This window comes from Oryctolagus cuniculus, chromosome 7, assembly GCF_051225735.1.
Source record: "Oryctolagus cuniculus isolate XC-2025 breed Fujian yellow rabbit chromosome 7, ASM5122573v1, whole genome shotgun sequence".
Lineage (NCBI taxonomy): Eukaryota > Metazoa > Chordata > Mammalia > Lagomorpha > Leporidae > Oryctolagus > Oryctolagus cuniculus.
Genome location: NC_142873.1, coordinates 149,479,589 through 149,502,095, shown reverse-complemented (window position 1 = coordinate 149,502,095; position 22,507 = coordinate 149,479,589). Strand labels below are relative to the sequence as shown.

Here is a 22,507-nt window from a genome sequence, read left to right as displayed (position 1 = left end):
GGGGATCTCCCACCTGGGTGGTAGAAACCCAAGTACTTGGATCATCATCTGCCGCCTCCCGGGACACTGGCGGGACTCTGGATCTGCAGTAAGGAGGAGCAGGGTAAGCGGTGGCTGAACCTGCTGCCACTCGCTGGCTCCCGTCTGCTGGTCTCGATACTCAGCCTTCCCTGTGCTGGGAAACCCTGGTGGCCAACTACAGGCAGCCGCCTGAGCCGAAGCCCAGCGCTGCCACAGCCAGTCTTGGTGACCACAGGCAAGTCCCTTAACAGGCTTGAACTTCAGTCTAGGCATCATAAATGGGACTTGGGTTGGGTAACAGTTCTTATATCCTAGGGTGGCTTTGTGTTTTCTTTAAGATTTATTTATGTGAAAGGCAAAGTGATGTGTACAGAAGGAGAGACAGATCTTCCATCCGCTGGTTCACATGGGGAAGCCAGGAGCCTGGAAACACATCTGGGTTTCCAACACGGGTGGCGGCAGCCCAAGCATTTGAGCCATCCTCTGCACCTCCCCAGGTGCATTAGAAGGCTCTGGGTTGGAAGCAGAACAGCGGGAACTGGAGCCAGTGGATCTCAGCTAGTGGCTTAACCTGTTATGCCATGAAGCCATCCTGGGTGCTTTCAGTTAGCTACTACTACAGGCAAAGCTTCAGCACCAGGCCTACAGCAGACCCTCTAAGTGTCGTCTTCATGCATAGACAACGCAAAAGAAAGCACGCCTACTGATCTACCAGAATCACGCCTCTGCCTTGGTGGGTCAGTAAGGGAATCCTTCCTGAGATCAGCGATGTTTCTCCAGCACTGGGGGACATCTGAGAATAACCGAGGAGCGCCCTGTTCTCCCGAGGCTCGCGCACCAGAAGGGAGCAGAGGAGCAGGGGCGGTGACAGCAGGATGGCCCAGGGCAGCGGCAACACCTGAGGGCTGCGAGCCACCCAAAGGCCTGGGCGAGAGGGGCAAGCAGGAGGCGCAAGGCCCGTGGTGGGGAGGCACGGGGAGGCCCAGGAGGCTGCAGCAGGGACACCGCGGTGTAGACAGAGTAAAGCAGCCTGCAGCTCCCTGACCCAGGCTGGCAGGGTGACCTCGCGCAGGCCCTCGTGGAGAAGTTTCCTTTTCTCTGCGAAAACAGGGAGAATACTTTGCTTCACAAGGTTGCAAAGCCCCGAAGACTCGCCAGCGGAAGCGCTCGGAACACCGCAGCTCACAGCATCCTCGCCAGCACAACCACGGGAAAGAGCCGTGCAGAGCACAGCCCAAACGGACGCACCAGACTGCGCGTGCGCGAGGCGCGGGCGGGGCCAGGGCGAGCAGGCACCGCCCGGGACCGCCCACGCCTCTGCTCCCTCCCCGTCCCTCCCACTTCCGCAGGCACCCAACCGTGCGTCTCCTGCGTGCTGACGTCAGGTGCGTGCCCCTGTCCGGCAGCGGAGGAGACCCCGCGCAGTGCTGCCAACGCCCCGGTGGAGAAGCTGAGGTGAGTGCGGGGCCCGAGACTCCCCGCGGATGCGGCTTCCCCGCGGTCCCGTCCCCGCCGCGCCGCGCCCTGCTTGTCCCCGTCGTCGGGGGCAGCCTGGCTCAGGCACCGCGGGGAGCCCGCGAGCGCGGAGCGCGGGGCAGTGCGCGGCTCGCGCTGCGCCCTCCGGAGGCGCCCGGGCCGGGTTCTGTGGGGGGAGCCGCGGGCAGGGGCTTGTGGCGGGGAGGGCGGGGGGCTCGGGGTCGCGGAGCCGGGCTGGGCCGGGGTCGGGGAGCCGGGCCGAGCGCGCGGGCGGGGCCGGGCTGTCACCGGGCAGCGGCGGAAGGAAGGGGTCACACCCATCCCGGCCGCCGGCTCCCCTCCCCCGCGGTCGGTCCCCGCGGTCGGCCGCGCGCGGGCGGCGGGGCCCTGGTCCCGGGCCGGGGGCCGTGGAGCCGCTCGCGGGCGCCCGGGCGGGCAGGCGCCGGGCCCCGGAGTGGCAGGGCTGGGTGCTGCCCACCGCGCTCGGGCTTCCACTTCCTGCTTCGCCGCGCGCCGCCGCGGACATTTTGCGGCGGGCGGGGGAGGGGAGCGGAATTGCGACCTCGGCGGGGCCGTGGCCGCGGGCAGGGCGGGCAGCTCGCCCACTGCCCAAGGCTGGGCCTGCGCCTCGCGGCCCGGGGCGGGTCTGAGCCGGCCTCCGCCGCCCTCCCGGTGCCCCCGAGCCGCCGTCGCCCTCTCCCCCGCCGTCGCGCCCTCCCTTGCGGGCCGGTCCCGGAGCGCCGCGCGGAGCCGTCCTGGGGCCGCCTGCGGGGTCGTCTGACCGGGGCGGGGTGGGGGGACATTTTCTTTGTTCATTTGTTTTTTTCCTCCCCTTGAAGTCCGGGGGAAACGCGGTGTGGACGATGACGTCATCGCCGTCGGAGGGGCGAGCGCTTTCACTCCTCCAAGCCGGGGCCCCGCAGAGGGCGGCGGCGCGCGGGGCCTCGGGCGGTCCCGGGTGGGTGCCCCCGGCCGCCCTGCCACGCTCCCGCGCGGAGGTGCTGGTGAGCTCCTGCCGCCGCCCGAAAGGGGAGGTTTAAGGTCTCAGGAGCACCTGCCCCGCCGCGCGGACCGTGCTCTGCTGGAGCGGGCCGGGCCCGGGGGATCCTTTGCCCCAGGCTCTGTGACCCCCCACCGCCCCCCATGGCGGACTTCTTGGGGGCGGAGGACCCACCCACGTGGACTCGTGCAGGGATATGTTGAAAACCTGTTTTTACACCCAGTCGTTGCTTGCTGGACACTTTATCATTAAAATTAATTTTGGATTTTGAACCAAAACAGTACTTACTGCTAGCGACTTTGTGATGGGTCCCCCTTGAGGTGTCCCGCGGCCGTCTCCCCTGAGTGCCAGGCGCAGCGCACAGAGAGATCACTGCCCGGCACAGCTGCTCCAGCTGTGGTAGGCGCTGCGGGGAGGTAGCTCGTGTCGGAACAGGTCTTTCCCAGCCCGTCTCGTTTGTGCGGATGAATGGATTGCTTAAGGGGTGACGGGTTCACCTGAGCTTTCTGTGGTGTGGGCGTCAGGACGCGGATGGCCGTGGAGCTGGCCAGGTGCGGGGTGGGGGGTCTTCTGAATGCGCTGGGAGCCTCGGTGGGCTTTCTTTTGAGAAACGCACAGTTGTGACACTCGCCTCTTGCTGAACTTCGTGAGTCAATATTTGAGAACTTTCCTCGTGTACATAAATTTGTATCTTTTCTTTAGAAATGTACCAGGGTAGTTTAAGTTTTTAGACTTGAGGAGATAAGAGATTGATAACTGAGTATGACAGATGAGCTCTTTTTGCAGTTACTTGTCCACTACTTGGAAGGTATCACACCCACTGTTGCCTGAAAATGCTCGCCTGCTGTGGCCGACACGTGCCTGGTTACGCCGGGTCTATATACGGCCTAGAGTAGGTGGAGGCTTAGAGGCCGAGAGGGTCCGGAGCTTTCTCTCACTGCAAGGATGGTTTCTCTTTATTAGTCTCCTTTTCCACTTGGCGTTTTTTGATCTGGTTGTTTTTGAAGTGGTTAGAGTAATTAGATATTTTCATCCAGGAGCTGTCAAGTTAGGAAAGCACTGAGGTGCAGTCTGCGTGCATGTCTGGTGAGCGGTGTTAGGCTTGCTTAGACGTAGAAGTCAGTTGTATTTTTATTTATAGATAGATTTTTTTTTTGACAGAGTGGACAGTGAGAGAGAGAGAGACAAAGGTCTTCCTTTTCCGTTGGTTCACCCCTCAATGGCCGCTGCGGTTGGGGCGCTGCGGCCAGCGCACCGCGCTGATCAGGAGCCAGGAGCCAGGTGCTTCTGGTCTCCCACACGGGTGCAAGGCCCAAGGACCTGGACCATCCTCCACTGCACTCCTGGGCCACAGCAGAGAGCTGGGCAGGAAGAGGAGCGACTGGGACAGAGTTCGGTGCCCCGACTGGGACTAGAACCCGGTGTGCCAGCGCTGCTGGCGGAGGATTAGCCTATTGAGCCGTGGCGCTGGCCTAGATAGATTTTTAGTGCAGGTCTCTCTTGTTGAGAGGATGAGGAACAGGTGATGACCCCTCCCCTGAGAGGAAGGGGTTAACATTGTGTCCCTTTATCTCCCATAAATGGATCTCTGTAGCCCAGGTTGGTAAGGGCCCCATTCCAGGCTTCTGTGATAAAGCCTTGTCCACCGTTGTCTTCCAGATACATTTCTTGTCCAGTTAAGTTCCCTGAGGGCAGAGCTCTGGCCTGGCCCGGGCACTGCTGTATCCCCAGCTCTAGAGTGCTGCCGGCCACACTGCAGGCTTCAAGAAATGTTTGTCAGCTGAATGAACTTGATGATGTCTGGGGAACCTTTTCCCACCTGCATATCCCATAGGCCTTTGTGTGATGTCTCCTGAGGTGGCTTTGTGCTTTGTCAGTCAGCTCCATAACTGGGCATATCGGACCGATGATAGGGGACCTCCATTTACCTGACCTTGCTCATCTGTTCAGGCCAGGATCTTCTGCAGCTGCCAGCACTTGGGAAATCTTACTGGACTGAAAATCTTATCTATTTGGACAGTATAGCATCACTTGGGATTTTTTTTCAAAGATTTATTTATTTATTTGAAAGAGTTACTGAGAAAGAGATTTTCCACTCCCCAAATTGCCATAGCGGCTGGGGCTGGGCCACGCTGAAGGCAGGAGTCTGGAGCTGCTTCTGGGTCTCCCAAGTGGGTGGCAGGGGCCTGAAGACTTGAACCATCTTCCATTGCTTTCCCTGGTGCATTAGCAGGGAGCTGGATGGGAAGTGTCTCGAACAGGTCTCGAACCTGTGTCCAAACGGGATGCCAGCTTTGCAGGCGGAGCTTTACCTGCTACGCCACAGCGCCCAGCCCCGGGAAGTCTTGACAACTAGTTCTCTTACTCTCCTAAAATTAAGCACAGTTAATGTTTGTTTTCCTCTTTTTTTTTTTTTTTTTTTTTTGCCTCCTCTTTCCCTCTGCAGTGTCAAGTTCCTGGTCATCTTATGCTTTGTTCCTTACCAGATTCTACTTTTAGTTACTCATGCCTTTAGTCCAAAATATTTTTCCTAAAGCAGTTTTTATTACCGCCCATTTCAGCTATGTCTACCATTGCTGCTGTTATAAGTCGTTTGATGTCAGAGTTCTTTCTCACTGGTGACAGTCACATTTGGGACATTGATCTCAAAACTGCTTACTCTGTCGTGAAACCAAGTGTTCTGCACTGTGTATTCTTGAAGTGTGTACTGCCATTACAGTGCTTCAAAGTGTGGACAGGAAGTGCCAGGGTATTTTTTTTTTAAAGATTTATTTATTTATTTGAAAGAGTTACACAGAGAGAGAAGGAGTCAGAGAGAGACAGAGAGGTCTTCCATCTGCTGGTTCACTCTCCAAATGGTTGCAACAGTTGGAACTGTGCTGATCCAAAGCAAGGAGCCAGGAGCTTCTTCCAGGTCTCCCACGCAGGTGCAGGGGGCCAAGGACTTGGGCCATCTTCCACAGCTATCCCAGGTTGTAGCAGAGAGCTGAATCGGAAGTGGAGCAGCCAGGACTCGAACTGATGACTACATGGGATGCTGGCACCTCTGGCAGTGGCTTCACTAGCTATGCCACATCGCCATTCCCAAGGGTACTTTTTAAAAAGTTCATGGAAAATGGAATTAAATAATAAATTTATATTGGTGAAAATATTTCTGATATCCATTCAAACAAGTAAAGTGATTAAAAGTATAGACCCTTGTGGGGAGCAACTGGGAGCAACTCAGACTAGACTAAGTTACTGGAATTAAGACTTATTCTATGCATCTGCTCTCCCACAATATGGCGCTGGGAGAGGAGGAAACAGCTTCTACACAGCTGCCTCCAGTTCAACCAATAAACTGTAGGACTTGCTCCTGATTGGAGGAGAGCAGCGTACTCGGCGTGTGGGTAGCAGAGTTGGGATTGGTGGAAGAGGACTATAAAGGAGGAGATAGACAACATGCACCAGGAACATCTATCTGAAGGAACACCTGTGCAGCCCCCGAGAGAGCCGGCCGGCGGTGTGCCGCTCCCCCGCGGAAGTGGGGAAAGTGGCTAGGGGGAACCGCCCTTCCACGGAGGTGGAAGGGACGGTAGCCAACCCGGGAAGAACCAGCAGCAAACCCGGGGAGGGCCGAGCAGACAAAAGAACAGCGCAGGGTCCTGTGTCGTTCCTCCACGAAGAGGGGGAACGACAGACCCTGGGGATGATTGGCCTGCTGGTTAAGATGCCCACATCCCATACTGGAATGCCTGAGTTTGGTGCCCAGTTCCAGCTCCTGATTCCAGCTTTGCCAGTGTAGATGCAGCAGTGATGGTTCGTTAATCAGATTCCTTCACTCGTGAAAAAGACCTGGGTTGCATTCCTGGCTTTGGCCCCAACCCAGCCCTGGCCATTGTGGGCTAAAGAGTGAACTAGCAGATGGGAGCTCTCTCTTCTTTCTCTGCCTCATAACTAAATAAATAATTCAAACCGACCAACTGTAGACTCTGTAGTAAGACTGGCTGGATTCAACTCCTGGCTCTGCCATTTATTACCTGTGGGAAGTCCAGATAATGTCATTATGACTTTGGTTTACCTCTTGTAAAGATAAGGCGGTAATAGTGCCCACCTCACAGTGTTACAAAGATTAGCTCAGTTAATATTCATACGTGCTTTCAATTTTTTTTTGCAGCAAAATGTATTTTTCATTAATTAGGAAGAGTAACTGAAGGGTAGAGACAGAGATTGATCTTCCACCTGCTGGTTCATTCTGCAAATGTCTGCAACCTAAACATATTAAAAAGTTCCCTCTCCAGACCAATCTCATGAACCAAAAACAAATTTAAAAATTTCACCTCTTTACTTAAAAAAAAAAAATCACTTGTTTTCATCAGCTTCCAAGACAACAATATCAGGTGAGGGAGGGAAGAAGGGAGAGATCTCCGATTGGTGGTTAATTCACCAAATGGCCTCAACAGCCTGGGCTGTTCAGGTCAGAGACTCCTGGAACTCCATCTGAATTTACCAAGTGCCTGCTAGGGGCCCAAGCCCTTAAACCAACATCTGCTATCTCCCAGGAGCATTAGCAGGAAGCTGAATGTGAGGAGTATCAGGGACAGTAACCAGCACCCCCGTGTGGAATGCTGGTACGCTCAGTGTCAGTGTAGTCTGCTGTGCTACCGGGCAGGTCCCAGGAGTGATTTGAAGCCTGTTCGTCTTTTAAAGGAATCAGGGTTTCTTGCCTGTTGTTTATCTGCGCTCTTTATTAGGAGCGGCTGTATTGTTTAACATTCTAAAAATGCTACTGCCCACTTAGTAATAATTAATGTAAATTTTAGTTTAGTATGTGAATTATACATTTTTGAACTTAAATGATGTTTTATTGGAAACTAATTGCTATGAAGAGGTCTGGGCCAGGCTGAAGCAAGGAGCCAGGAATTCCATCCTGGTTTTCCACATAGGTGGCAGAGGCACAAGTACTTGGGCCATTTTCCAAACCATAAGATCAGACTGATTGATACTGGTTATGAAAACTCACATGAAATGCAGAGTTGGCATTTAACTGGTCAAATGGAAAATTAAAAAAGTTTATTTTAGCAAAGCAAGCATAAAACATTATCTCCACTCAAGGAAAAGTGTTACTAAAGTCTAGTTCTTCTTAGCTGCCATCCTGAAAAAATAATTGCTGTTTTTCAAGGACAAGATTGCATTTATTTCTCTGATACATTTCCTTTCTCCTGAGCTCCGGTGGAGATGTTCAGCAGTGCTATTCCTGTGCAGTGTGTGCTCGAGAGCAGGGTAAAGAAGCTGTTTTCTGCCAACTGCTATTTGGATATTTACTCGCAGGCCATTAAAACGATCAACTTAAAAGTTACCTTGCTGGGGCCATCGTTGTGGCATAGCAGGTTAAGTTACCACCTGTGAGGCCTCCATTCTGTACGAGCACTGGTTCAAGTCCCGGCTGCCCACTTCTGATCCCGCTCCCCGCTAATGGCCTGGGAAAGCAACAGAAGATGACACAGTACCTGGGTCCCTGCCACCCCAAGTGGGAGACCAGGGTTGCGTTCCTGGCTCCTGGCTCCTGGCTTCTGGCTTTGACCTGCCCCAGCTCCAGCTGTTCCAGCCATTTGGGGAGTAAGTCAACAGATGAAGATCCCTCTCCCTCTTTCTCCCTGTCTCCCCTTCTCTCCCTCACCCCCTGTAGTGCTGCTTTTTAAAAAATAAATAAATCTTTAAAAAATTAGCCTGCTGTACATTTATTGAATCTGGAGTCCCACTTGCAGTTGCCTTGCCAGGGTCAGACCAGATGAGTTCACAGGCCTCATGTGGCCCACAGTCTGGATGTTCCCCACCTGTGCTCTAGAGGGCTCTACCCTGTTTGAATCAAGACAGCCATGGAAAGTATTTGTGTGCCACCATGAGACAAAGGAGAGGTTGCTTTTGGTTGGCTAAAGTTGCTGGCAGACCCCACATGCCAGGAAAGCTTGGGGAGTGATGTGTCAGGTACACCTGTGTCTAGTCTCTGTTAAGTGGCACCTGGAGCTGGCTTCTGTTGGATATTTAAAGCCAGTCATAACACACACAAACACACACAAACAAATAAAATATATACAAAAAGGAAAGAGTGCTATCTCATCTGCTGGGTCATTTCCTAGATACCTGCAATAGCTAAGGCTGGGCCAGGGGCCAGGAACCTAATCCAGGTTTTCCACATGGGTGCCAGGGTCCCAGCCACTTACATCATCACCTGCTGCCTCACGGGGTACATATCAGTAGGAAGCTAGAATCAGGAGCAGAGCCAGGGCTTGAACACAGACATTCTGATATGGGATGTAGGTGTCCCAAGAGGTGTCTTGACCTCTGCGCAAATGCCTGCCTCATATTTTAATTTTTCACTGTATTTGAAAGATGGAGGGGTCAGCGCTGTGGCTCACTAGGCTAATCTTCCACCTGCAGCGCTGGTACTTCAGGTTCTAGTCCTGGTTGCTCTTCTTCCAGTCCAGCTCTCTGCTGTGGCCTGGAGGGCAGTGGAGGATGGCTCAAGTGCTTGGGCCCCTGCACCCGCGTGGGAGACCAGGAGGAAGCACCTGGCTCCTGGCTTTGGGGGTGTGAACCAACGGAAGGAAGACCTTTCTCTCTGTCTGTCTCTCTCTCACTGTCTAACTCTGCCTGTCAAAAAAAAAAAAAAAAAAAAAAAAAGAAAGATAGATGGAGGGTAAGGGGATAGACACAGACATAAATCTTCCATTTCCTGGTTTACTTCCCAGATGACTGCATCAGGTAGAGCAGGATCAGGTTGAAGCCAGGAGTCTGGAAGTTACTTGGGTCTCCCATGTAGGTAGCAGAGACCTAAGTACTTGAGCCATCACCTCTGTCTCCCAGGGTGTGCACTAGCAGCAGTATGGAATTGGAAGCAGAGCTGGGACTGAGATTTAGGTACTTTGATACCAGTTGCAGGGTTGTGGATCTACCAGGTGGCGACTTAGCTGCTATGCTGAATGCTCTTCCTTGTGTGTGTTTTGTGTGTGTATGTGTGTATATATTAAGATTTATTTATTTGAAAGGCAGAGTTACATGGGCGGTGGGGTGGGGAGAGAAGACTTCCATCCGCTGGTTTGCTCCCCAAATGACTGCAATGGTTGGGGCTGGGCTGATTGGAAGCCAGGAGCTAGGAGCTTCTTCTGGGTCTCCCATGTCGGTGTAGGGGCCCAAGGACTTGGGCCATCTTCCACTGCTTTCCCAGGTGTATTAGCAGAGAGCTGGATAGGAAGTGGAGCAGCCGGGACTTGAACTGGCCCCCATATGGGATGCCGGCATTGCAGGTGGCTTTACCCACTACACCATAGCACCAGCACCCACCATATGTATTTTTTTAATTAATTAATTTATTTGTAAGAATTACACAGAGAGAGAGGTCTTCCATCTGCTGGTTCACTCCTGATCAGCTGCAATGGCTGGAGCTGTGCCGATCTGAAGCCAGGGGCCAGGAGTTTCTTCCAGGTCTCCCATGCAGGTGCAGGAGCCCAAGGACTTGGGCCATCTTCCACTGCCTTCCCAGGCCATAGCAGAGAGCTGGATCAGAAGTGGAGCAGTCAGGATTCGAACCAGCGCCCATATGGAATACCGGCACTCAGGTGGTGGCTTTACCTGCTACACCACAGTGCTGGCCCCCCCATGTGTATTTTTAATAGACACATGGTAATAGTACATATTTATGCAGTATAGTGTAGTGTTTCAGCATATATGTATGTAGTGTGTGGTGATCAGATCAGGGTATTTGGCATATCTGTTACCTCAGATATTTCTTTTTATTGGGAACATTAAAAGTCCTTTGTTAGCTATTTTGATTATTCAGTTAAATATTTATTACAAGTTATTCCTCTTACAGAACTAACCCCCTGTACCTATGAACCATCCTGTCTCCTCTTTCCCCCAAGTCATTCATTCAGTTGAAGAATTGTCACTGTTGTCGCCCCTGGAGGGGAGGAGCGGTTTGAGAACAAATTGAGGAAGGAACAGATGAACCCAAGGCGGGAGGTGGAGCTGGAATTGGGGAGTACCATGTTGAACAGTGTTCGGGTGTGTGGAAAAAGGATACATTTAATAGAAAACATGAGCAAAATTTGAGCTGCAGTCCATTTGCTGTGTTGGTGGGCAGTTGAAGGATATTTGTAATGTTTTTGGCTTATTTTTCAATCTAAAATCAGCTGAATGAAAAGTGAATGAAGGTTTTTTTTTTTTTTTTTAAGATTTATTTTATTTACTTGAAAGATAGTTACAGAGAGAGGTAGAGACAGAGAAAGGTCTTCCATCCATTGGTTCTCTCCCCAAATGGCCGCAGCGCTGGAGGTGAGCCTGTCCAAAGCCAGGAGCCAGGAGCTTCTTCCAGGACTACCATGTGGGTGCAGGCGCCCAAGCACTTGGGCCATCTTCTTTGCTTTCCCATGAGCATTAGCAGGGAGCTGGATTGAAAGTGGAGAAGCCCATGTGGGATGTTGGCACTGCAGGGCGAGGCTTTATCCTAGTACGCCACAGTGCCAGCCCCCATGGATGAAGTTTCTTAAAGAATGATTGTCTTCCTCTGGTTTCAGAGTCATTGTGATACAGCTCACTGTTGCTGCTCACTCACAATGCTGTGGGCAGAGTGAGTTTTAAATCTCTCCTGAAATGGAGTTAAACTATCCATATCACTTAATAATTTCCTTGAAAACCATATTTTTACTGTTTAATTAACAGTATGTTTTTAAATTAAATCATTAGATTTTAAAATAGAAACATTCATGTATTATATAACTTGGAAAAGATAATTCCTATGAATGTCAGTTCAGTTCTGATTTGTTTAAATCACTATCTCATATAATTTGTTTGTATTGAAATAGTGCCTCAAATATAAAGTAAAATAGAAAGTATTGAGATAGTGCCTCAAATACAAGCTAAGCTATGCTTGAATTATTTTAGGTCATGGATTTTATTTACTTTGTTCATCACAGGGCGAAAGGAAGTGTTGGAACATTTGAGTAGCTCATAAACCAGTCAAGATGGTGTAAGGAATAATTTTAGGTTTTCGAATAATGCCTACGTTTCAGAGTACCTGAAAGATATTTATGTTGGGTTGAGTATCAAACTCTATCCCCATCTTGCAAATTCATGTGTATAAATTCATTAGATGTTCAGAGAAATTAAGGTCATCAGAGAATCTGTTTAATTTGATGTTTCCTTATACTTGGTTGATGGAGTTCTGTCCCCTGCAACCCCCACCATGGAATACTGATTTTTTGCAAAACACGAACTGGGAAACACTAGTGTTTGGTGAGTCAGTAATCTCCATACAGCTCATAGCTGTTGGTGTGGCCAAATGTTTGCTGTGGGTACAAAAATGGGAAAAGTTTCCTTTAGGTTTCTGAGGCAGGTGAGTGGTGGAGACTCCAGGAGAGGCGTGGATTTGATTTATTCTTGCTGTGGCCTAAACTCCACTGGAGAATGGTGGTCCAGTTACGCTCATTTGAACCCTCCTAGGGGTGGGACTGCCCATGATGTGTACGAGAGGCATCTTTGGGGTATCCATAGGCAGTAGCTCCATCTCCACTTAAAATCAGGCACAGGTTTGGAGGGGGGAAGCAGGCCAGCATGAGGACAGAAGTGACTGTCCCTGGCTGCAGGGGAAGCCTGTGAGATGGAGCCACAGTGTCCAGTTTCCTCTGTTCTTGGGTCGGTGACACCAGCGTGAGTATTTGACTCTTGTCAGGTCTTCTGAAAAGCTCGCAGTCATTTCAAAGCCAAGCTTCTGCTACTCTGCAGCTCACGTCATTACCCGTTCTGTTTCTGATCCAGAGACTTTTCAAATAGCTGCTGCTATGAAATTTTTTCTTAATCTGTGATCACTTATACCAGAAATTAAGTTTTTTTGGGAGCTTGAACTAGTGATCTGTACGTTCTTTGTATTTGACAATTTTAGCATGATTTTGCGCTTTCTTTCTTGTCACATACTGCCCCAGCTCCCCTCACTGCACCCTGGAAAATGCACCTCTTATCTTCAGGATTGACCCCCTTTCCTACTGCATGTCTTACATGTTGGTGAAGATGCACTGTCCTTACAGCTTGCTGTTGGTTCTCATTAGGTCAGATCCATGAACAGAAAAATCGTGTCACAATTGTGGGGTCTCCAAGACTCTGAAATGGGGTCAGTGTGTTCAGTTTCCTCTTGGGTCAGTGATACTAGTTTGAGTATTTTATTATTTTACGGTATTCTGATAAGCTTGCAGTAATTTCAAAGTCTATTTTTTTTAAGATTTTTTTTTTTTTATTTGAAAGAGTTAGAGAGAGGGAGAGCAGAGACAAATTTTCCATTGGCTGGTTCACTCCTCTAATGGCTGCAGCTGCTGGGGCTGGGCCACGTGGATGCCAGGAGCATGGCAGAGCCTCTTTTGGGTCTTCCATGTGGGTGCAGGGCTTCAAGCACCAGGGCCATCCTCTGCTTCTTTCCCAGAAGCATTAGCAGGGAGCTGGATTGGAAGTGGAGCCACCAGGTCTCCAACCTGTGCCCATATGGGAAGCCATTGTCGCCGAAGGAGCCTTAACCCACTTTGCCACAATGCTGGCTCCCAGATTCATGTAATAAATGGTTCTGTTTGTGATCCAAAAATTTTCGGACAGATTTATTTATTTATTTATTTATTTTTTAAAGATTTATTTATTTTTTACTTGAGAGTCAGAGTTAGAGAGGAGAGGCAGAGAGAGAGGTCTTCCTCCCCAGATGGCTGCAATGGCCAGAACTGCGCTGATCTGAAGCCAGGAGCTAGGAGCTTCTTCTGGGTCTCCCATGTGGGTACAGGAGCCCAAGGACTTGGGCCATCTTCTGCTTTCCCAGGCCATAGCAGAGAGCTGGATAGGAAGTGGAGCAGCTGGGACTAGAACCGGCACCCATAAGGGATGCCGGCACTTCAGGCCATGGCGTTAACCCGCTGTGCCATAGCGCCAGCCCTTGGACAGTTTTATTAAAATAATTTTTTTTCTTTTAAATAAAGGTCTGTTTATTGATTTATTTGAAAAACAGACTTACAGAGAGAGAGAGAGATGGGGCATGTTGCTGGGGGTGGTGCGTGGTGGGTGGGGAGAGCTATCTTGCATCTGCTCTTCACACTCCAAATGTCCAGAAGAGCTGGGGCTGGTCGAGGCTGAAGCCAGGAGCCTGGAGCTCTTTTCTGGGCCTCCCAGGTGGGTGCAGGGGCCCAAGCATTGGGGCTGTCTGCTGCTGCTCTCCTAGGCACATTAGCCGGGAGCCAGATTGGAAGTGGAACAGCCAGGACTCCTTAGTGCTCATAACCCACTGTGGGGACACAAACATTTTTTTTTATTATTCTTTTTTTTATTTAATAAATGTGAATTTACAAAGTGCAACTTTTGTATTGTTGTGGCTCCCACCCCCAACCTCCCTCCCTCCCGCGGCCCTCCCCTCTCCCACTCCCTCTCCCATCCTGCCCTTCATCGAGTTTCATTTTCAATTACCTTCATATACAGAAGATCAAATTAGTACGTACTAAGCAAGGATTTCAACAGGCTGCACTCACACAACCGCACAAGGTATAGGGTATTGCTGAACATTTTTCTTAATCTATGTTCACATGTACCAGAAGTTAAATTATTTGGGGAGCTGGTGATGATGATCTGTACATTCTTTTTATAATTTTTTCATGTAGTTTTGTTTCTTATTTTTTGTCACACATACTGCCCCTGCTCTCCTCTCCCCTGATAAACTCACGTCTTGTCTTTTTGATTAGTATCCCTGCTTTTCCTGTTGCACATCTTACATGGAAATGAAAATGCACTGTCCTTACAACTTGTCCTTCGATCTGGTTAGGTCAGCAGCATGAACAGGAAAGTCATTGCACATATGAGAGATCTTCAGAAAATTACTGAAATTGTGCATTATGCAAAAATTATAGATGGTTTTCAGTTGTTTTGCACCCAAAAACTTTAGTTTTTCCATGAACCTCTTGAAGTACCTTGTATAAGAACACATGTAGCCTGACTCAAGATTTCTTCTATCTTGTACAAACATATCTTCTAATTTCTGGAACTTCCTCAGAATTACCCCCTGCTCTTAAACCCTGCACTTTCAATCACATTACCTATTCTTTATTTGCACATCTACTTCTCTAGTGAAAATTTCCCACTTAAGTCTTTAATTACTCTGGTAGTCTCTTAGCTGAGTTCCCTGATTTTATCTGGTTCCCTCTGACAGTCCATCCACCTTGGAAAACAGGACACAATTGGTGTTTCTAAAACTTGTTCATAAACATGAAAGAAACGGACACTTGCTGTTCCTCATCCACTTGCAGTTAATACTCTGCCTAGCTTTCAGGGCCTGTATGGCTTAGATCATGCAGTTTGTTGGTTTCGTCCACTTGTTAGCCTTTTCTCCTGATGCTCCAGGAAACTAGAGATTCATTCTCACCTTATTTTGGACCAGTCTCCCATATTTGTTTTGAAAAATATGGTACTTATGGTTTTCAGTATAAATTTGTATCAATCTGAGGCTACTGTTGTTAGCCTCTTTTGCTTGTGACCAGTGACATACACGATGATGCATGTTATGCTGTCTGGCATGGTATTTGGTACAGTAGGCATGTGGTAAATTACTGAAATGTCTCTGGCTTTGAAAGCAGGGTTTCTGTATTCCCCAGAGTACTGCTGTAATGGACATTTCAGTATCCTGCTGACTTTCACAGTTAATAGAGTTGTTTCTTCGATGAACATATTGTAATAAATGTTTTAGGTCCTAACTTGTGACCTGATTGAATAAGACTGTTAGGTACTTGGAGTCTTGTTCTTCAAGTGACACTTAGCAACAGAAATATTGTAGAACTTTTTGCATTGTTTTTTTTTTCCCTTTAGAACAACAAGAAAAAATTTAACACTTAATATGTTTCTAACAATATTACATTACCATGTTGGTAGTCATCATAGTTATTTTTAATAGGTATATAGTATTTCATCCAGTGATGTATCATTTGCCATTTTTCTGTTGCATTAACTGTCTTGATGTTACGGCATTCCATTTTTTCTTGATAAGATGTCTTCTTCCTTTGGGATAAATTATCTTCAGTGAAATTATTGATGCATTTATATAGCTCTTAAAATAATGTGTGAAGGGCATTAAAAAGAATTACCTGGGTCATGAAGTAGATCAAGGACTTTGGTGAGAGTGGTTTATCAGGATTTGATAGCTGTAGACCTCAGACCTTAGTGTTTTTCTTGATTGTTGAATATTTCTTGGAGATTTTTTCATTTTAATGTTTTGTTTCCTTGCAGTTTGGGAGGCTAGAAGTCTACAATGAAGATATCGCCAGGGTTGGTTTCTTTCTTTCTTTCTTTTTTTTTTTTTTAACAACAGGCAGAGTGGACAGTGAGAGAGAGAGAGAGAAAGGTCTTGCTTTGCTCTTGGTTCACCCTCCAATGGCCGCTGTGGCCGGCGCACCACACTGATCCGAAGGCAGGAGCCAGGTGCTTCTCCTGGTCTCCCATGCGGGTGCAGGGCCCAAGCACTTGGGCCATCCTCCACTGCACTCCCGGGCCATAGCAGAGAGCTGGCCTGGAAGAGGGGCAACCGGGACAGAATCCGGCGCCCCAACCGGAACTAGAACCCGGTGTGCCAGCGCCGCTAGGTGGAGGATTAGCCTACTGAGCCGTGGTGCCAGCTTAGGGTTGGTTTCTTTGAAGGGCTTGTAGATCACTGACTTGGGATGTCTTCACGTGGTCTTCCCTATGTAGCTGTTTGTGTCCTAATCCACTCTTTGTTAAGGACACCAGTCATGCTTGATTAGCCTACCTATGACCTTAGTTCCTTAAAGGTCTATTCTCCAAACACAGTCACTTTGGAAAGTACTGGGGGTTAGGACTTGAACTTAGGAATTTTGTGGGGTCTTGGGGTGGATAGTTCAGCTGATAAGGTGCAATACGCATCATTCTCTTTAATAATTGTATAGTAATCTTTAATGCTGTAACCTTTTTGCTAGCCTCTTGTTACTGCACATGTAGATAATCTCATTTCACTCCTGCAAGCAAGGCTGCAGTGAATATCCTTGAACTTCCCTCTTTGTGTGCTTTGTGAAAGGCTTGGAAATGGAATTGCCAGGACAGAGAGTGTATGTGCTAAGTTTTGGTGCTTACTTGTCTAAACCTGGAAGGCTTGTTTCTTAATAATCCTAATAGTTCTTGAAAGCAACAATTTAGCTTTTATTTTAGACACTACACTCCCTGTGTGTTAAGTCCTATATTTTGAGACAAAATCTTATTGTAATTTTCAGTCTCATCTAGGAAATACTTTGTTAGTATTTTTCGTTTTGTTTTGTTTTCAGGGATTCACAATTGGCTTTCACTTTCTTGGAGTTAGAACACATACCTGCTCTAGAAGATTGCCTCGATTCTAAATTGGCTGCTTATCTAGATACCTTCACAGTGATAGCAAGGGCTCATATTTGAGTGTTTAGTGCTGTATGCTAGGAACTCAGTTCTCACAAACAACTTAGGGTGTGGATGCTTTTTTCTCTGTTTTACAAATGGAGAAAGAAAGGTTTAAAGAGGTTAAGAAGCCTGCCCCAAATCACACAGGAATGGGAATAATGTGCTTCACAGCTACTTGGCTTGAAAGCTTGTGCTGTTTGCTACTATTCTGTACTGTCTTCCTAGATAGACTTTATAAAAAATATTTGGTTAATGATTAAGTAATGTTACTTTGTCTCTTTTTAAAAGAGATATAGGTTACACCCTTTATGTAACATTGCAAGTCCCCTGGCTACAAAATGTCACATGTGGTTTAAACTGCAGGATTGATCAAATTAGCAAATAACCGTGTCACATGGAAGCCAGGCTTTTCCTGAGTTCCTTCTTATTTATAGGGTTTAGCTGCTTTCACTCGCTCTCACTTAGCAGCAGTGGTTCTGATCTTTACCATACTGTTAATTTTGGTGTCTGTGAGTGTTAATGGAGCTGAAGAATAAGGTGCTATGTTAGGCGTTTACCCTGAGCCAGCTGGTGTGTGCTAGTGGCTTTGTATCCATGACCCCATTTCTCATGATAGCAGTTGTGTGAGTTTCTGTTACTTGTAAATGAGAACTGTAAGGTGTAGAAGTAGAGAAACTTGTTGGGTCACATAGGTGGGGTTAGAGCTGACATGGAATCCATAAGTGCCTGTCTGGAAAAATCTCATGCTTTTCTTAATGTTATTAGTAGTCAACAAGGTTTTACAAATATTTCAACATTTTGTTTCTTCTTGTCCTGATACATGGTTCATTACTATATTAGAGTTGGAGCCTGGGGAAGGAGATAAAGTCCAGGATAATCCTACTTCTTCCACAGAAAGCTTGAATGTATCAGAATAAACACAAGCACATCTAAGTAAAAATAACACGTGTAAGTATATGTGGTGCATTTTAGCAGTAAGTGAGCACCTACTGTGTGGCTGGTAATAACCAGTTTCTGGGCACACAGCAGAATTGATGCCTTTAGGAGATTTCCTTATTCTTAAATCTGTCTCCTTTGCTGTAATGTAACAAGCAAACAGGATAATAATAGCTTATGACTGTACTGTCAAGGAAATACACAGGGTAATATGACAGGGTGCAAAGAGGGAGGGAGCCGTTGCTCTGGTTCATGTGATCAGGGAAGGACTTTCTGAGGAGATAGTGACTGGAGTTGAGATCTACAGGATGAGAAAGCAACAGCAAGGGAATGGAATGGGATATAAGGGTATTTCAAAAGTGTGTGGAAAGTGGAATTAATTTTAAGTTTATTTTGGTGCAAAAATTTTTGAAATCCATGCATTTTTTTTCTGATGACACATATTTTCCATGAACTTTTTGAAGATCCCTCATAAATGTGATTTCAAAAAAAATTTGAGCAAAATAAAACTATGATTTATTTATTTATGTTAAGATTTATTTATTTACTTGAGAGAGAGAGTTACAGACAGAGGGAGAGACAGATAATGGTCTTCCATCTGCTCTTTCACTCCCCAAATGTCCACAACAGCTGGAGCTGGGCCCATCTGAAGCCAAGAGTCAGGAGCTTCTTCCAGGTCTCCTACTGGGATACAAGAGCCCAAGGAGTTGGGCCATCTTCCACTGCTTTCCCAGGCCATAGCAGAGAGCTGGTCAGAAGTGGAGCAGCTGGTACTCGAACCGTCACCCTTATGGGATGCCGATGCTGCAGGCAGAGGCTTAGCCCATTACACCACAGAACCAGCCCCTAAAGTTATTTAATTCCATTTTTCATGAACTTTTTGATGAATCCTTGTATTATTGGTAGTGGGCTCAAGGCAGCACACAGTCTGGCATGTTTGAGCTTATGAACAAGCATGTGTATTTGGAGCTGGGGAGCGAAGGAGAGAGGAGAACAAGAAAAGGAGATTGGAGAGCTAAAAAGGGCCTTGCCGTGGAGTTGTCCTTGTCCTGTTGGAACAAAATAGCAGGACTGGGTGACTTGTAGCCAACACATTGATTTCTCAGGTTCTGGAGGCTGGGGCTTCAAAGAGCAGATGTGGCAGGGATCTACTCACTGGTTCGTAGATGGCACCTTCTCACTGTATCATGGTAGAAGGTGCAGGGGAGCTCTTAGAGGGCTCTTTCATGAGGGCCCTAGTCCTGATCAACCCTTATGACATACTTACCTCACAGGTCTCAACTCTGAGGTGAGAATTTCAATATATGAATTTGTGGGAACACAAAAACTTAGACCACAACAAGAGACTAGATAACTGGAGCAGTATTTAATAGCTAGACTAGTTAAGGCAGGTATTTGATAGAGATTCCTGTGTAGGGAATTAGAATAGAAGTAGGGTCAGTGGGAAGATTGGGCCATCAGGGTTTAAGGCAGAGAATAAAGGCATAGGTCTTGAATAAGCACCACACCATTTGGATAATTTGAATAGTATCAGTGATTACAGATAACTACGTGGATAAAGTTAAATCGTAGAAGCTGGTTGAGCAATTTCTGTCCTGTTTTCCCCAGACTATCTAGACCTCAGAGCTGTAGTAAACTCAGGTTTGAGATTTGGAATAAACCAGATGCTCTTTTGTTACCTGATCTTTTACATGAAATTGAAGGGAGGTTTGTGCATGTAGGTAATAAGAGTATTATTATATTGCCCTTCATTAAGAGGCCAGAATGAGAAAATTGCTTGTAAGGGTGGCAGTTATCGGTAATGTTATGAAGAAGAATATGCAAGGGATGAGATTTACTTGTTGTTGTTGTTTTTTTTTTTTTTTTTTTGGTCTGTGTAGCCCACCAATATTGTTGCCTCAAGATGTGAACTTTGTTTCTGCATTGGGGGATAATGACTGTGGATAGGATAATGCTTGGCACATAGTAGGTGCTTTAAAAATGTGGCGTGAATTAATAAATGTTTGTCTTAATTATTTTTAAAAATTTATTTATTTATTTATTTGAATGCAGAGTTAGAGTGAGCGAAAGAGATTTTTCCATCTGCTGGTTTTACTTCCCAGATGTCTGCAATTGTTAAGGCTGGGTCAATTGAAGCAAGGAGCCAGGAGCTCCATCCTGTATCCTGTGTGGGTGCAGGGACCCAAGTACTTGGGCCATCTTCTATTGCCTTCCCAGGTGCATTATCAGGGATCAGAAGCAGAGCAGCCAGGACTCAGATTGGTACTCTTGATATGGTACGCTTACGTCACAGGCGGTGGCTCAGCCTGCTGTGCCGTGTCTTGATTATTTTGAGAACCTTACTGTGTCCCCCCACCCCCTTTCTAAAGATTTATTTATTTGAAAGGCAGAGCCACAGAGAGAAGAGGTCTTCCATCCGCGAATTCACTCCCTAGATGACCACAGCAGCCAGAGCTGGGCCAGTCATAAGTCAGGAGCCAGAAACAACTTCTGGGTTTCCCATGCAGATGCCTTGGGCTGTCTTCTACTGCTTTTATGAGTTGCTGGCACTGTAGGTGGTGGCTTTACCTGCTACACCACAGTGCTGGCCCCTCCATTCTCATCTGCTCAGATGCTTTGTTAGTGTTGTGTTTGTGTTATCATATACACTTTCAGTTTTTCCAAATTATGTATTCTTAAGTATTAGATTTAAAATTATGCAGCTTATTTATATATTTACTAATTGAGTTTTTAAACATTTTTGTTTCAAATACTGTATGAAATAATGCATCTGGCTAGCATCCTTTAGTTTTTTCCAGTTTGAAGAACAACTTTACATTATAGTAAGAGTAAAGACTTCTCATCAGAACAGACCCTTCAGAATGAAATCCTATTTGGAAGTGCAGCAGAGACGACAGACAGACTTCTAGCATTGCTGGAAACATCCTTTTCCAGAGGGAGCCAGCGCTTGCATTTTATGGTGCTGTCGTCATTGGCAGTTGGAGATTGTAGGGGTTTTGCAAACATTTAGTGTGACATATGTGTTTTAAAAATTCTACATGGTATCTCTTTACTAAAAACCCAAAGATATTTTTGTTATGTAAATTTTAAAAAAATATTTATTTATTTGAAAGAGTTACACAGAGAGAGAAGGAAAGGCAGAAAGAGAGAGAGAGAGAGAGAGGTCTTCCATCCTCTCGTTCACTCCCTAATTTGCCACAATGGCTGGAGGTGCACTGATCTGAAGCCAGGAGCCGGGAGCTTCTTCCAGGTCTCCTATACAGGTGCAGGGGTCCAAGGACCTGAGCCATCTCCCACTGCTTTCCTAGGCCATAGCAAAGAGCTGGATTGGAATTGGAGCTGCCGGAACTGAAACTGGTGCCCATATGGGATGCAGGCACTATAGGCAGTGGCTTTACCTGCTTTGCCACAGCACCGGCCCCTATTACTAGATTTGAAAAGTACCTGTAAGAGAGAGAGGGGAAAAATCCCAGTATCTTTCTCAATATCAAAAGCTGTAGTGGGATCAGGTCTCTGTGTCCCAGTTTGGAGCACCTGGGTCTGACACCCAGCTCTAGCTCTTGACTCCAGCTTCCTGGGAGCCAGCAGTGATGCCCCAAGTAATTGTTTTTGGGAACCAGCAGATGGAAATTCTGTCTGCCTCTCAAGTGAATTAAAAGCAAAGATGTAGTATAGCTGTTACTACTTTCATTTTTGCCTCATTCTGTCTCTCTGATTGCTTTGACTATTTTGGTAAAATACCTACTGATTTTCCATATATTCACTTATAATAGAATAGGCAGCAACAGGGCTCTCTGCCATGTAACCTGGAGATTTTGTCCTTTAAGTCTCTGTAGTGATTTGATACTGGCAATGAATAAATGGACTTTTTAGGGAAAGCAGAGTTATTTATAGCTATTTAAGGATAGAAAATAATAAAGTTTGGTTGTTTTAAAAAGTTAAATTTTGTTAGCCTTGCTAAATTAAAGCAGAACAAGCTAAGAATTGTTTCTTTATTCTTTCTTTGTAGTTTGCAGTTGTTTCTCGGTTATCTTTATATGCTTATTATGACAAACTACTTTTCTACTACTTTTCTTTTTAAAGATTTATTTATTTATTTGAAAGGCAGAGTTACAGAGAGTCAGAGAGAGCGAGAGAGATACATCTTCTATCCACTGGTTCACTCCCAAATAGCCACAATAGCTGGAGCTGGGCCGATCTAAAGTCAGGAGCCAGGAGCTTCTTCTGGGTCTCCCATGTGGGCGCAGGGGCCCAAGGACTTGGGCCATCCTCCACTGTCTTCCCAGGCCATAGTGGAGAGCTGGATCGAAAGTGGAGCATCTGGGACTCAAACCTGTGCCCATATGGGTTGCCAGCACTGCAGGTGGTGGCCTAGCCCGTACACCACAATGCTGGCCCCTCTACTACCTTTCTTACTTTTTTAAAAAAAATTAATTAATTAATTTATTATTCATTCATTTATTTATTTATCTTAAAGACAGAGTTACAGAGAGGCAGAGGCAGAGAGAGGTTTTGCATCTGCTGGTTCATTCCCCAGATGGCTTCAATGGCCAAGCAGGTCCGATAGAAAGCCAGGAGCCAGAGTTTCCTCTGGGTCTCCTACTCAGGTGCAAGGGCCCGAGGACTTGGGCCATCTTCCACTACTTT

The 22,507-nt window shown here is 47.1% G+C and overlaps 1 protein-coding gene across 6 annotated transcripts in view; it reads left to right on the top strand.

The window, feature by feature from the left end:
- Nucleotides 1–1,450: 1,450 nt before the first annotated feature.
- CDC42 (cell division cycle 42) overlaps nt 1,451–22,507 on the top strand; it is a 44,339-nt gene continuing 23,282 nt past the window's right edge. For 2 of the 6 annotated variants that reach the window (XM_002715991.6, XM_008265714.5), the window contains exon 1: nt 1,451–1,476. The gene's annotated coding sequence lies outside the window, so the exon portion shown is untranslated. Of the gene's footprint in view, nt 3,144–3,648; nt 14,042–15,772; nt 15,812–22,507 lie in introns of those variants that run through there. The other 4 variants (XM_070079123.2, XM_070079125.2, XM_089299208.1 and 1 more) reach the window with 4 other exon arrangements.